Source organism: Neopsephotus bourkii, unplaced genomic scaffold, assembly GCF_033783945.1.
Source record: "Neopsephotus bourkii isolate Nb327-2 ecotype Australia unplaced genomic scaffold, CSIRO-AGI_Nbou_v1 NB_1495, whole genome shotgun sequence".
Taxonomy (NCBI): domain Eukaryota; kingdom Metazoa; phylum Chordata; class Aves; order Psittaciformes; family Psittacidae; genus Neopsephotus; species Neopsephotus bourkii.
The window spans coordinates 66,952-77,693 of record NW_026901971.1 but is presented as its reverse complement, the minus strand read 5'-3'; the positions used below and the strand labels follow the sequence as shown (position 1 = coordinate 77,693).

The following is a 10,742-nucleotide window of genomic DNA, read 5'->3' as shown; positions in this document are numbered from 1 at the left end:
CCAGTGACGGCCTTTTTCTCCTTCTTTCAGGCCGGGGGCAGCAGCAGGCCGGCGGGACCGCGTCCTTCTCCCTCCGACCCCTCCGCCCCCCCCCCCCCCCAGTGCGATAGGAAACCCGGGAAAGCGAGGAACTTCCCCCCAAACAAGCACGCAAGCAAGGCATTGGCAATCAAGCCGCCACCATTTGCTAAAAAGCTCCGAGCCGTGCATAACCTGAAGGGATAGGAGTCACATCCTCGAATCATCTTGTAAAGTCCTAGCGAAATGGGATTTTATTTTCCTTCTTTTTTTTTTTTTTTTCCTTTTTCTTCTTCTTCCTTCTTAAACTGTGCTGGGAATTGCCGCTGGCTTTACATCTTCACAGAGCCTAAAAACTCTTTTCGTGCGACCAGAGCGATTTACAATGCAAATTGAGGCCTGCGAAGGGATGGATGCTGCTTCTTACTCTTCAAACGCCGCTCGACGCACCTTAATATCTAGGGTTTATTTTCTACCATTAAATACGGACTGTTGGGTACTGCTGCCGGAGGCTGAAAAGAAAACATAATAAAGAAAAGTTCGGAATAAACTTTGAAGGCAACGGATCTCTTTTGGATGTTATTAGCTGCACGTATACAGCGGCACATGAACCAGGTCACGACTGCATGCAAGGATCAATGTTATAAAGCAGCACTGGTACTCTTGGAGGACAGAGCACGCCTGTTTGTCAAAGAATCTGGATTCTATCAAGGAAAACTATAATAAGAGAACATTATATATATATATATATACACATTTAAAAAAGCTTTAAGGGAAGCGAGTTGTTATCTTTGGTTATCTAGCTGTATGAGTGTTTTGGTCTTCATAAAGCTAGATAACCGAAAGTAAAAACTCCTTCAAGATCATCGTACAGCCTGTGGAAATGAAAGATTACTGCGAGAGACAGTAAAAAACCCCAAGAAGGGTCAGGAAAGCTGATTGAATCTAACGTTTTTACAGCTGAAGGTGGGAGTGGAGGAAATTAAATGGCACACTTATTTCAAAAGATGAAGTTATCAGATGGCAATGCCAGCAGAACGGATAGCTACACAGAGGGTATGGCGCTGGTGGTAAACAACGCGTGTGCAACTCTTCCTGTTGAATAAACTCTAAATGAGAAACCATGAGCACTTAACGTTGAGCTAAGAGAACATATTTGTATATATATACATATTCACTCTTAGACAGCTATTTGGAGAAGCTGATCTTCATTTTGCAAAGTGATTCATTGCAATGAAATGGCCTTAAAGGTGGTAGCTGTTAGTGGTGATGATGGTGGTGGTGACGATACAGCGTTGACTGAACTGAGAAAAACAAAACAAACAAAAAAACCCCAAAACACAACAGCAACAACAACAACAGCAAAACCTAGCCCCCCTTTCCCCCCAAAGAAAACCCAAAAGCAAAAAAAAAACCCTAAACAAACCAACAGACCCAACAAATTGAACCCAACCCCAAACCCGCCTGTGTGCATCTCAGACAAAGCACCGGGGTTTATGTCAGCTCATATGAAAGCAAGCTTTCAGGAAAAGTTTACACTGAAGTGTAGACAAGCTTAATAATTTATGTCTACTGGGAACTCGGTGGAGCTGCACAAAGACGAGAAAAAGTGATGGCCGGTTTTTATTCTCCTATTGAAAAAGCGAGCACAGATGCTTCTCTGTTCCGAGAGGGTTTCCTTGAGGAAGCTACTGAAGCAGAAAGACATGATGGGGAAGAGATCGCCTACCCCCTTGTCAAAGTGTTAAAAAATATTCTGTGTCTCACTCTGCGCCTAGCATTGGAAATGAAAGTGACATTTACTCTAAAACCCACGCGTGCGCCTTCTCTCTTTTTGTTAAAGGATGATCAGGTCGATCCAGGAAACAGCTCTGGCATCCCAAACTGAAATAATTAGGACGTATATAGACCTGACAAAAACACGGGTTTGGGGCTGGGGCGGGGGGGGAGGGAGGGTGGTGGCTGTGCGGGGAAGCGGAGGGTCTGTCTTTGCCTAATTGATTCCGTTAAACGCCGCGCAGTAGATGTGAAAGGCTGAGCGCTCCCTTTCCCACGGTCGAGGCGAGGGGCAACGCCGTGCCCTGGCGGCCCGTGACCGACAAGCGCCTGCGGGGGACCGGGACCGGGACCGGAACCCGCCGCCCCGGCTCTGAGTGTTCGTCTCGGTTTAGGCGCCTCTCGCAGCGCAATCGAGGAGGGTTAGTTAGTTAATTAATTAATTAATTGTGCAAGGCAAGGTTTTTCCTCTGAACTGAACCTGCCTGCCGTGCGGGAAACCGCTCGTCTGTCGGGCGGGTTAAAAATGAGATGAGGGATGAAGGAATGGGACTCAGCGGTCCCCATAAAACAGGGGCTCGTTACCCGCAACATCCTGCTTTTAATTTTTACTTATTTATTTTCATCTTGCTTACACAAACCCCCTCGTTTTGGGGCTTGCAGTGGGAATACTCGCCTTCACGCCACACGCTGAGGGAGGAAGGCAACGGGGTCTTGGCTGCAGTAGGCGCGTTGTCTGTTTAAGACAAATAATCTGGCCTCAGAAGTTTCCTCGTCCCCGTAGCTGAATCTCCGCACCGCAGTGCAAATAACTCGCTCCACTCCCCCTCTTTTTGGTTACACGTGCCAAAGTTTTACTGCCTTGTTTATTTACACGGAGAGCGTGTTTGCGGCACCGCAGAGTGCCCCCACGTTCCCCATTGATTGCCAGTCCAGGGGTGCTATTTACCTAGAGCCACTGCTTGCCACAATTAGCATTTGCATGACAAAGTGCATGGTTTTCTTCCTCAAAGAGCTTCAATTAAAGGCAATAAGCTGTTTTCTGCGGAAACCCATTGTTTACTTAAGCATTTAATGGGGTCTATTCACTTCAGCTGTTGCTAGCGTCTTGCTCTTCGATGTAAATCTGTAAAGAAAAAGACCCGAGAAAAACACCAGCGTTATACTGTCATATTGTTCCGTACCTTATTTAATGTTATGGGACTATCAATCAATAAAACACGTATGGCTATTATTACTATTATTATTGTTACTCCTTCACTGCTGTAGAAGCAAAGCGCATTTCTCCTGCCCCCCCCCCCCCCCCCCCCCTTCTTGCCTGTACATTTAACTTCCGACTTGGGAAAAGGGAGCATGTAGCAGCGCGCTCTCGGAGTTTATGTTTTCAGAGGCTCACACCGTAAGTAAAATTTCCTAAGGATAATCTATCTGTTAGGAGCTCTTTCCCTAAATCAGTGTGCGTGTAGGAAATCAAGCCATATACAATTTCATGTAACGGGGTGGGGAAGAAGTAAATATCAGTGGAGCATCTCTTTGGAGGTGAGTTTCAGCAGCGGGACAGAGCAGACCGAGTTTATTTAGCATACTAGTGCACTGTAAAACAGTTGGAGTGAAGTTGCAGGTTGCGTGAGTATGCATGTTAACTAGCAGGGACCCTGGCTTATTCTTTGTGAGAAGGGAGCAGCAGATTGCTGTGCAAGGCCAATGTTAAAAAGGCAGCTGAATTTAACACCATCTGGAAGAAAAGATCCCTTCACGACTTTCTCACACCGTCAGACAAAACTAGTGTCCCTTGTTCTGAGCTCTTGTCTATGCAACCATACAATACTGAGTCATTATACTTTCGCTGAAAGAAAATTTGAGAACACAATATGGGTAACCAGTGAATGACCAAGTTCATTGTGCCCGCTTAAGTCGATTGAAATCTACGTCTAGAGCCATGAATGGCAGCATTGTTTTCCTCACCGGGGCTGTACTAAATGTCATCACAGTGTAAAGAAAAACTTGAAGTCTGCAAATAACTTACCAGATCTCAATTATAATAATTTCCCACACTAGAACTAATATCATTGCTAAGGCCTACAATACACAAAATAAAAAAAAAAATTAAAAAAAGGGGGGGGAGGGAGAAGAAATTGGGGAAAGAAAATGAGTTCATTTACAAGTTATTTCATCCAGATAAACATTGTTAATTTTCTTATGGGAACTGGGGTTCAGAGCATAAAGCTGGTTAATTGCTTCCTGACAAGTTCAAGTTACCAAACTGCTTTTTCACATAATAAAGAATATAAACTGTGTGAACAAGCTTGTATTCGGCAACTGTTGCGACACTCCAGTTTGGGACTCACAAAATGTTAGTAAGTGCACTCAAACCTACATGGATTGCTGCTTCTGAGTATAGGGGAAGAGTTCTTGAATGTTTGGCAGACAAAAGGCTGAAACTGACAGCAAAGCAGTGGGAAATATTTTTCCAAGGTGTTGGAGGAATTCCATCAAGGCATCTTGGTGTGTAGTCCAGTACCAGGAGGCATGCTTTCAGTTCTTTCAGTTTTGACAATTTCCCACCCCCCACTCCCCACTTGATAATGGTTTTCTGTTATGAATGCTATTCAGTTTAGTCTAGTCCTGTGTTTAGCACCTACATGCACTGCAAGACTAACACATGGTTCAGAGACACCACGAGTTGTGATTCATCAGAATATCTGTGTTTTAAGCCTAAGTGGCTGCAGCTACCCCCTGTGTTTTGTAAGGTGCTGTACAGTTCCTGGCAGAAAACCTCAAAACAGTAACTACCCTAGCGCTGAGTAACACATCCCTTCCACTGGCTCTCTCAGCCAGGCCATCACCTGCATCATCGAATGTTGGGAATGCTGGTGCACGGTGCAGGCAGAGAGTTGGCGTGGTTGACAGGCAAGTTTTGGTGGTGGAGAAATTGTCTTTTTCTGACTTTCTCATGCAACTACTCTTGGGAGAGTGCCAGTTGAGCTATTCAGGCTTGGGAAAGAGGTAGGGTAGCACAGGTGCTTAAACAGTGCCCATGGATGCAGAAAGAGAAGCCAGGCCTTTGCCCGTTGTACGAAACTTGGCAGCTGGGGTGGAAAATGCCTTCACCCCTCCAGAAAGGTCTACTTGTATGAATGGGCATATTCATGAGCGCATACCCCCCCTTCCCTGAAGTTGTCATTAATCTGCATTCATTATTTCTGTTCCAATTAAAACATGAAATATTTCATTTCTGTGGGGAAGCCAAGGGTAGACTGTCTGTAACAGCAGATCCCATGCTTCCCTCATGAATTGAAAGGTGCTTTCTGATTTTTGTCAGCTACCTCCAGAAAGTGGGTAAGAGTGGTGCAAAGCCATCCTGCAGAGCATGTGAAAATAAGTCCACTCAGATTTTTAAAATGCACACCACTTCCACAGACTACTCACCCTGGGGTGAGCACATTAATTACCCCTCACCTCCATTATTTTAATTTAGAAGAAAGAAAACACCAGACTTTGACAATTCAATTTCCTAACTAAGTGGGAAATGCATGATGTAAAAAGGGCATTTTTTATGGTGCTTTCTGGAAGGGAGGGGGAAAGGAAGCAAAAGGAGCCCTTTGGCTTTGCCATTGTCCATCAAGAGTAACCTATTTCATTCTTCCTGAAGCTTTTTCTTGTGTATAACTATAAATATATGTTTGTGTATACATGCATAGTTGTAGTGTGAGATGATTATCTGCCAGGACCATAGTCTAACATGGATGAACTCATGCCATTGGCTTTCCAGGGAGCAGGAATGAGTCTCATGCCAGGTTACTGACCTGTAGATTTGAGATACAGGTATGTAGCACACAGGAAAGAAACAGGGTGTTCAGTCTGTCTTTAAACTCATGCTAAAAAAAGCTGTTTTCTTCCAAATTCCACACAAGTAATGCTAGCCAATGAGTGAGGCAAACCTCACAGGGCTTGTCACCTCAAGAGACAGGGCTCGTGGCTGCTCTCTTCTGCTTCTGTGCTATTTGGACATAAAGTAGAAGAGGTCAATAAACAACTGTCATTAGGTCTCATGGATTCATAGATCCAGTCCCTTATCCAACAGCAAGAATAACAGAATCCCAGGCTGGTTTGGGTTGGAAAGGGGCTTAAAGCTCACCCAGTTCCAATCCCCTGCCATGGACAAGAACACCTTCCACTAGACCAGGTTGCTCTAAGCCCTGTCCAACTCGGCCTTGCAGATAATGGTAAAAATTAAATATTTGGGTCTGATATGGCAGAGAAGCATGAGGGCATCCGCAGCACATGGACACAGCAGGCAAGGGCAAGCCTCCATCTTGACCTGCCATGGAGTAAAAAGCCCTTCAGCATCCGGGTGTGGGGGGTTGAAAAGAGGAGGCCACACTGGGTCTGAGGGAGCTGTTGACCCCCCCTTCACTGCTCCCACAGCCGAATACCAGGCCCAGCGCTGCAAATCGCATCGACCATCGAGGCCTGAGGTCTGAACCCACTACTCCCGCCACAACAGTCCTCCACCTAGCCGAGATGGCATCAGGGAGACAGCCATTGGGCCGCCGCCAGCCTAGTCCCGCGCCCTCGTAGAGGCCGCGGTGCTGATTGGTGTTTCTCGGGTGACCGGCGGCGAGCTCGAGATGTGCCGGGGCTGCGCGATCATCCCTCCATGAGCCTCCGCGCAGACACCCAGTCTGTGTAGACACCCCCTCGCCCCTGTCAGCTCATCTCCCGTCCCGTCCGGCCGCCGCTGTTAATTGTTGCTAATTGGTGTTAGCCGTTATCGTTAATTAGCGCTGCCAGTCGAACGCGAAGCCACCTCCCGCATCATCCAGACCCCTCCCCGGTACCCCGTTGCGAGTAATTATCAGTACGGTTCCACCCTCTGCACCAGTGTGTGTGTGCTCGGGGGAGGCTCCAAAAAAAGACCCCCCCCCCCAAAAAAAAAATACCCCAACAAATCAACCAACAACAACCAACCAACACCACCACCACCAACAAAAAAGACCAAAACAACAACAACAACACCCCCCCCCCCAAAAAAAAACAAAACAAAAAACTCACACCAAAAATTCGGGTCTTAAAAGTGATTATTAAAGACAGTTAATGACATCATGCATGGACGTTTAAACTTGTAAGGTGCAGGATGGATTAGGGAGACATCATGCTGAGCGGGGCTAAGGCTGCCAGCTTGGCTCTGGAGGCAAGGTAGAGCTTTACCTGCCTGTGATGGTGACTCTGCATTCCTGTGCCATCTCTATGCCTGGCACGGCAAAAAGCACTTTGGAGTATACAGGGCTTACTTTTGCCCCTTAAGAAAAAAAAAAAAAAATTTAAAAAATCCCTTCTCCCCTCACTCCCCATGTTCGGCTGTTTGTGTAATCTGAATTCTCTGGTAAGACAGCTCAGAACCCTACCAGAAGTGGTCATCTCCATGTTGCTGCTCTAAGGAAAGACCCATTTTTGGACACTATAATGAGTTTGAGTGCTTTGATTAAACGTGTGGGTCCTTCCAGCGCCTTGTATCCAAAGGAGTAACATTTTGAAAGGGATCTTTGGTACTCAGCCATTTGGGATGCTGTTCATTTCTGTATCTGTAGCAGCTTGCCTTTGAAATTTCTGTGCCCATGCCACAGCATACAGACATGTTTCTTCAGTGGTTTAGACACTTCAGTGGTAAATACATACATATCTAAAATAGGAAGAATCATGGGCTTTTGAGGGCAAAACTGACCTTGCTCCTCCACGTGGATATGCTTTGCCTTCCAATACCCAAAAGGGGCTACAAGAAACCTGGAGAGGGGCTTTGGACAAGGGTCTGTAGGGACAGGACAAAGGGAATGGCTTTAACCTGACAGAGGGGAGACTGAGATGAGCTGTTAGGCAGAAGTTCTTCCCTGTGAGGGTGGTGAGGCCCTGGCACAGGTTGCCCAGGGAAGCTGTGCCTGCCCCATCCCTGGCAGTGTTCAAGGCCAGGCTGGATGGGGCTTGGAGCAACCTGGTCTAGTGGAAGGTGTCCCTGCCTGTGGCAGGGGATTGGAACTGGATGAGCTTTAAGGTCCCTTCCAACCCAGACCAGTCGCTGATTGTATGATCTTTGTCAGTTCTTTCACCTCTTACTGAAATCTGAGGCATGTAATGGTGAATGGACATTCACTCCTCCTAGGCTCAGATGATTGAAATATCTATACTGAAGCACTGTGTGTGATAAGAAGAGAGATGTTTATTTGCTTAATGATTTGCAGAATACCATGGCTTCAGCGGTGCTGAAGGCCATGTAGCATGTAAGTAAGGTTGCAGCAGTGAGCAGGATTGGGAGACCTATGTGATAAATTTGAGAAACTGCCAATGCATAAGAGGGTGTGATAAGGAACCCCTTTCTGCTGAGCCTTTTGACCTCCAGTTTGTGCATCAGCATGGAGGAAGAAGCTAGGTCAAAATGAACTTAATAAATAAATGTCTATGGGAAACCATCAGTAATTTGTCTTCTTCAGCATCTAAGAAGAGTTTGTCGGGAAAAAAATTGATGTCATGTGCTTTGGGTCAAACCTTGGCTGAGTCTATCATTGGACTTTAAGATGATCAGCATTTTGTACTTTGTAAAAGGACCATTTTGGCCTGAGCAAGATAATTTTAATTCCAGAAAATTATTTCACTGTGCCAGTGAAAGGGGGAATATAATTGTTTTTTAAAATCTGATATATTTTTTTGAATGATGTCTTTTCAGGTAATTTACATTTATTATGTTAATAATGTCGGTTCTTTGAAAGGGACATTAACATAAAAAATATTGCACTCTCATTGTCATGTAGAATATTATCATTAGGAAACTAGAGTTTGGGGTGTTATAAAATATCCTCATTATCATGAGAATAATAGTCATAGTTTAATGTAATTGGAATCTAACGCACAATAACCTTGTATGAGAAAGCTGGAGGCAGCAACAGAAAACCTGCCCAGCAAGGATGGGATCGCACATGTGTGATTTCTTCTCACCTGTCTAACTCAGTAGCAGTTGTGGTACATCAGAAAATGTAAAAATAGCACTCCTTTGTATAAAGTATAAAACACTGTCTTCGGCTGTCCTCTGTCACAGAAAACTATTGCTGTCATAGCATCTCAGAATTCACTGTAGGTCCATGGGCAAGTATAATCTGCTGTTGGTACAGCCTGACACAGAGCCAGGACTAATTCTTTGCCTATTTTTCTATGTTAAAAAATTGTTACAAAACAGACCATTAAAACTTCCTTCTCTATGGTTGTAATTGGTGTAAGCATACATTATACAGGTTGCTGTTCATCTGAGTACTGAGTATTTTATGAGGTACCAGTATTTTACCAGTAGACACAAATATATTGCTGGGAAATATATGAATATTTATTTATGTCTTCCTTTATGTTCCTGTAATTCTCCAATGGCATAAATTAGGTTTGTATGACAGCTAAGTAGACCTTCCTTTTATTTTAGAAGCATATACATGGACCAATTGGCATACAGAAACTTGGTGTGCATATGTCTGTAACTTTGAATTAGGAAAACCTACAGTTTGTATCTGCAAGTGCATCATCATGAAGTGGGCTTGCTACACTCCATGGTATCCATAAAGCTCTACCTCATTTGCCTCAAAAAGACTTTGTGGGCTGAGGGAAGATGTGTAGCACAACACAGTTACTGGGGGGTAGTTACCTTTGTCACCAGTCTGTCTCACCAAGACAGAAAACTTCCATTTCTTCTCTGCATTGTCCTTCACCCCAACCAATGTGATAGACTAAAATAACTACACAAAATCAAGTAACCATTTAGTGACACTGTAGTAGAACCAACATTTCCTTTGATTGTTGAAGAAGACAGGCTCCAGGATTTTATTGTATTTTACTGATATTTTTCTTCCATTCTAATATAAGCTATACTTTATTTCCTATAGAATAGTCTAGTTCTTATTTTGTGTGTAAGATCTGTCTTTTTTCTTAAAAATAAAGCTGAAAAGAGAAAACAATGTTTAGCTTTCATAGTTTAAAAATGATTAATCAAATATAGCTATGTTAGATATTACAACATCTTGCACATCACTACATTCTTAATCTAATGACCAGAGTGATTATGCACATTCCTGGATATCCTTCTGATATTTCTCCAGTCTGCTGGATTTTGAAGTGTGATTATGTAAATTTTTTCACTGATAAATAAATTACTATAATTGTAGTTGAAATACCACTCAAATTCTGAAGACCATCACATCTAAATAATATATTATGCATTACTTAATTATTTATCAAGACTAATTCAAAATAACTGTAGGGCAAAGCATACATTTATTTTTAAATTCTTTTTTTATTTTTGCACCAGGTACAAAAATATACACCCACATGTCAAAAAGAAAGAAGGAAGAACAAAGTTTGCATCATTAAATGTAAAGTTTTTTGTTTGGATTAATATTGTTGCAGCAGTAATGCCATTCTTACAGCTATCAAATCAAGGATACGTTGGTCAATGTTTATAATTTTTGTTAGCAGGAAATCAAGAAGGGAACAGTTAATGTGGGTGGGAGGTGAGTGTGTGTATCAATAAGAAAAGAATGACAATTTTAGCTTGCATTGAGGAATATTGAGGAGCTGTCAAGATTTTAGTGGCTACAGATTGAGCAGGGATTGTTACAGAGATACCAAGCACTGCAAAATTAAAATCATGGGCTGCATGGATTTTAAACTCAGCATTCAATGCTAAACATGGAAAGTCTCAGTGAACTTCCTGGTGTTGATTTGCATCACTAGGCTGCTTTCCAGGGCACCGTTTAGCTGCACTTGCCAAGGAACTTTATTTTCAGTCTCACACTGAATTCTAGGCTGGTAGAAGTCATCATAGGCATAGTAAGTTTGCAGTGTACACACAGTAGTTTTCCCTTTTCAGAACAGACCTTAATCTGGCTGCTAATGAAATAAGGGAGATTGATTGCAGA

General features: G+C 43.6%; 1 long non-coding RNA gene across 1 annotated transcript in view; it reads left to right on the top strand.

The window, feature by feature from the left end:
* LOC133220957 (uncharacterized) overlaps window positions 1–10,742 on the top strand; it is a 60,613-nt gene that overhangs the window by 15,352 nt on the left and 34,519 nt on the right. The window lies entirely within an intron of this gene.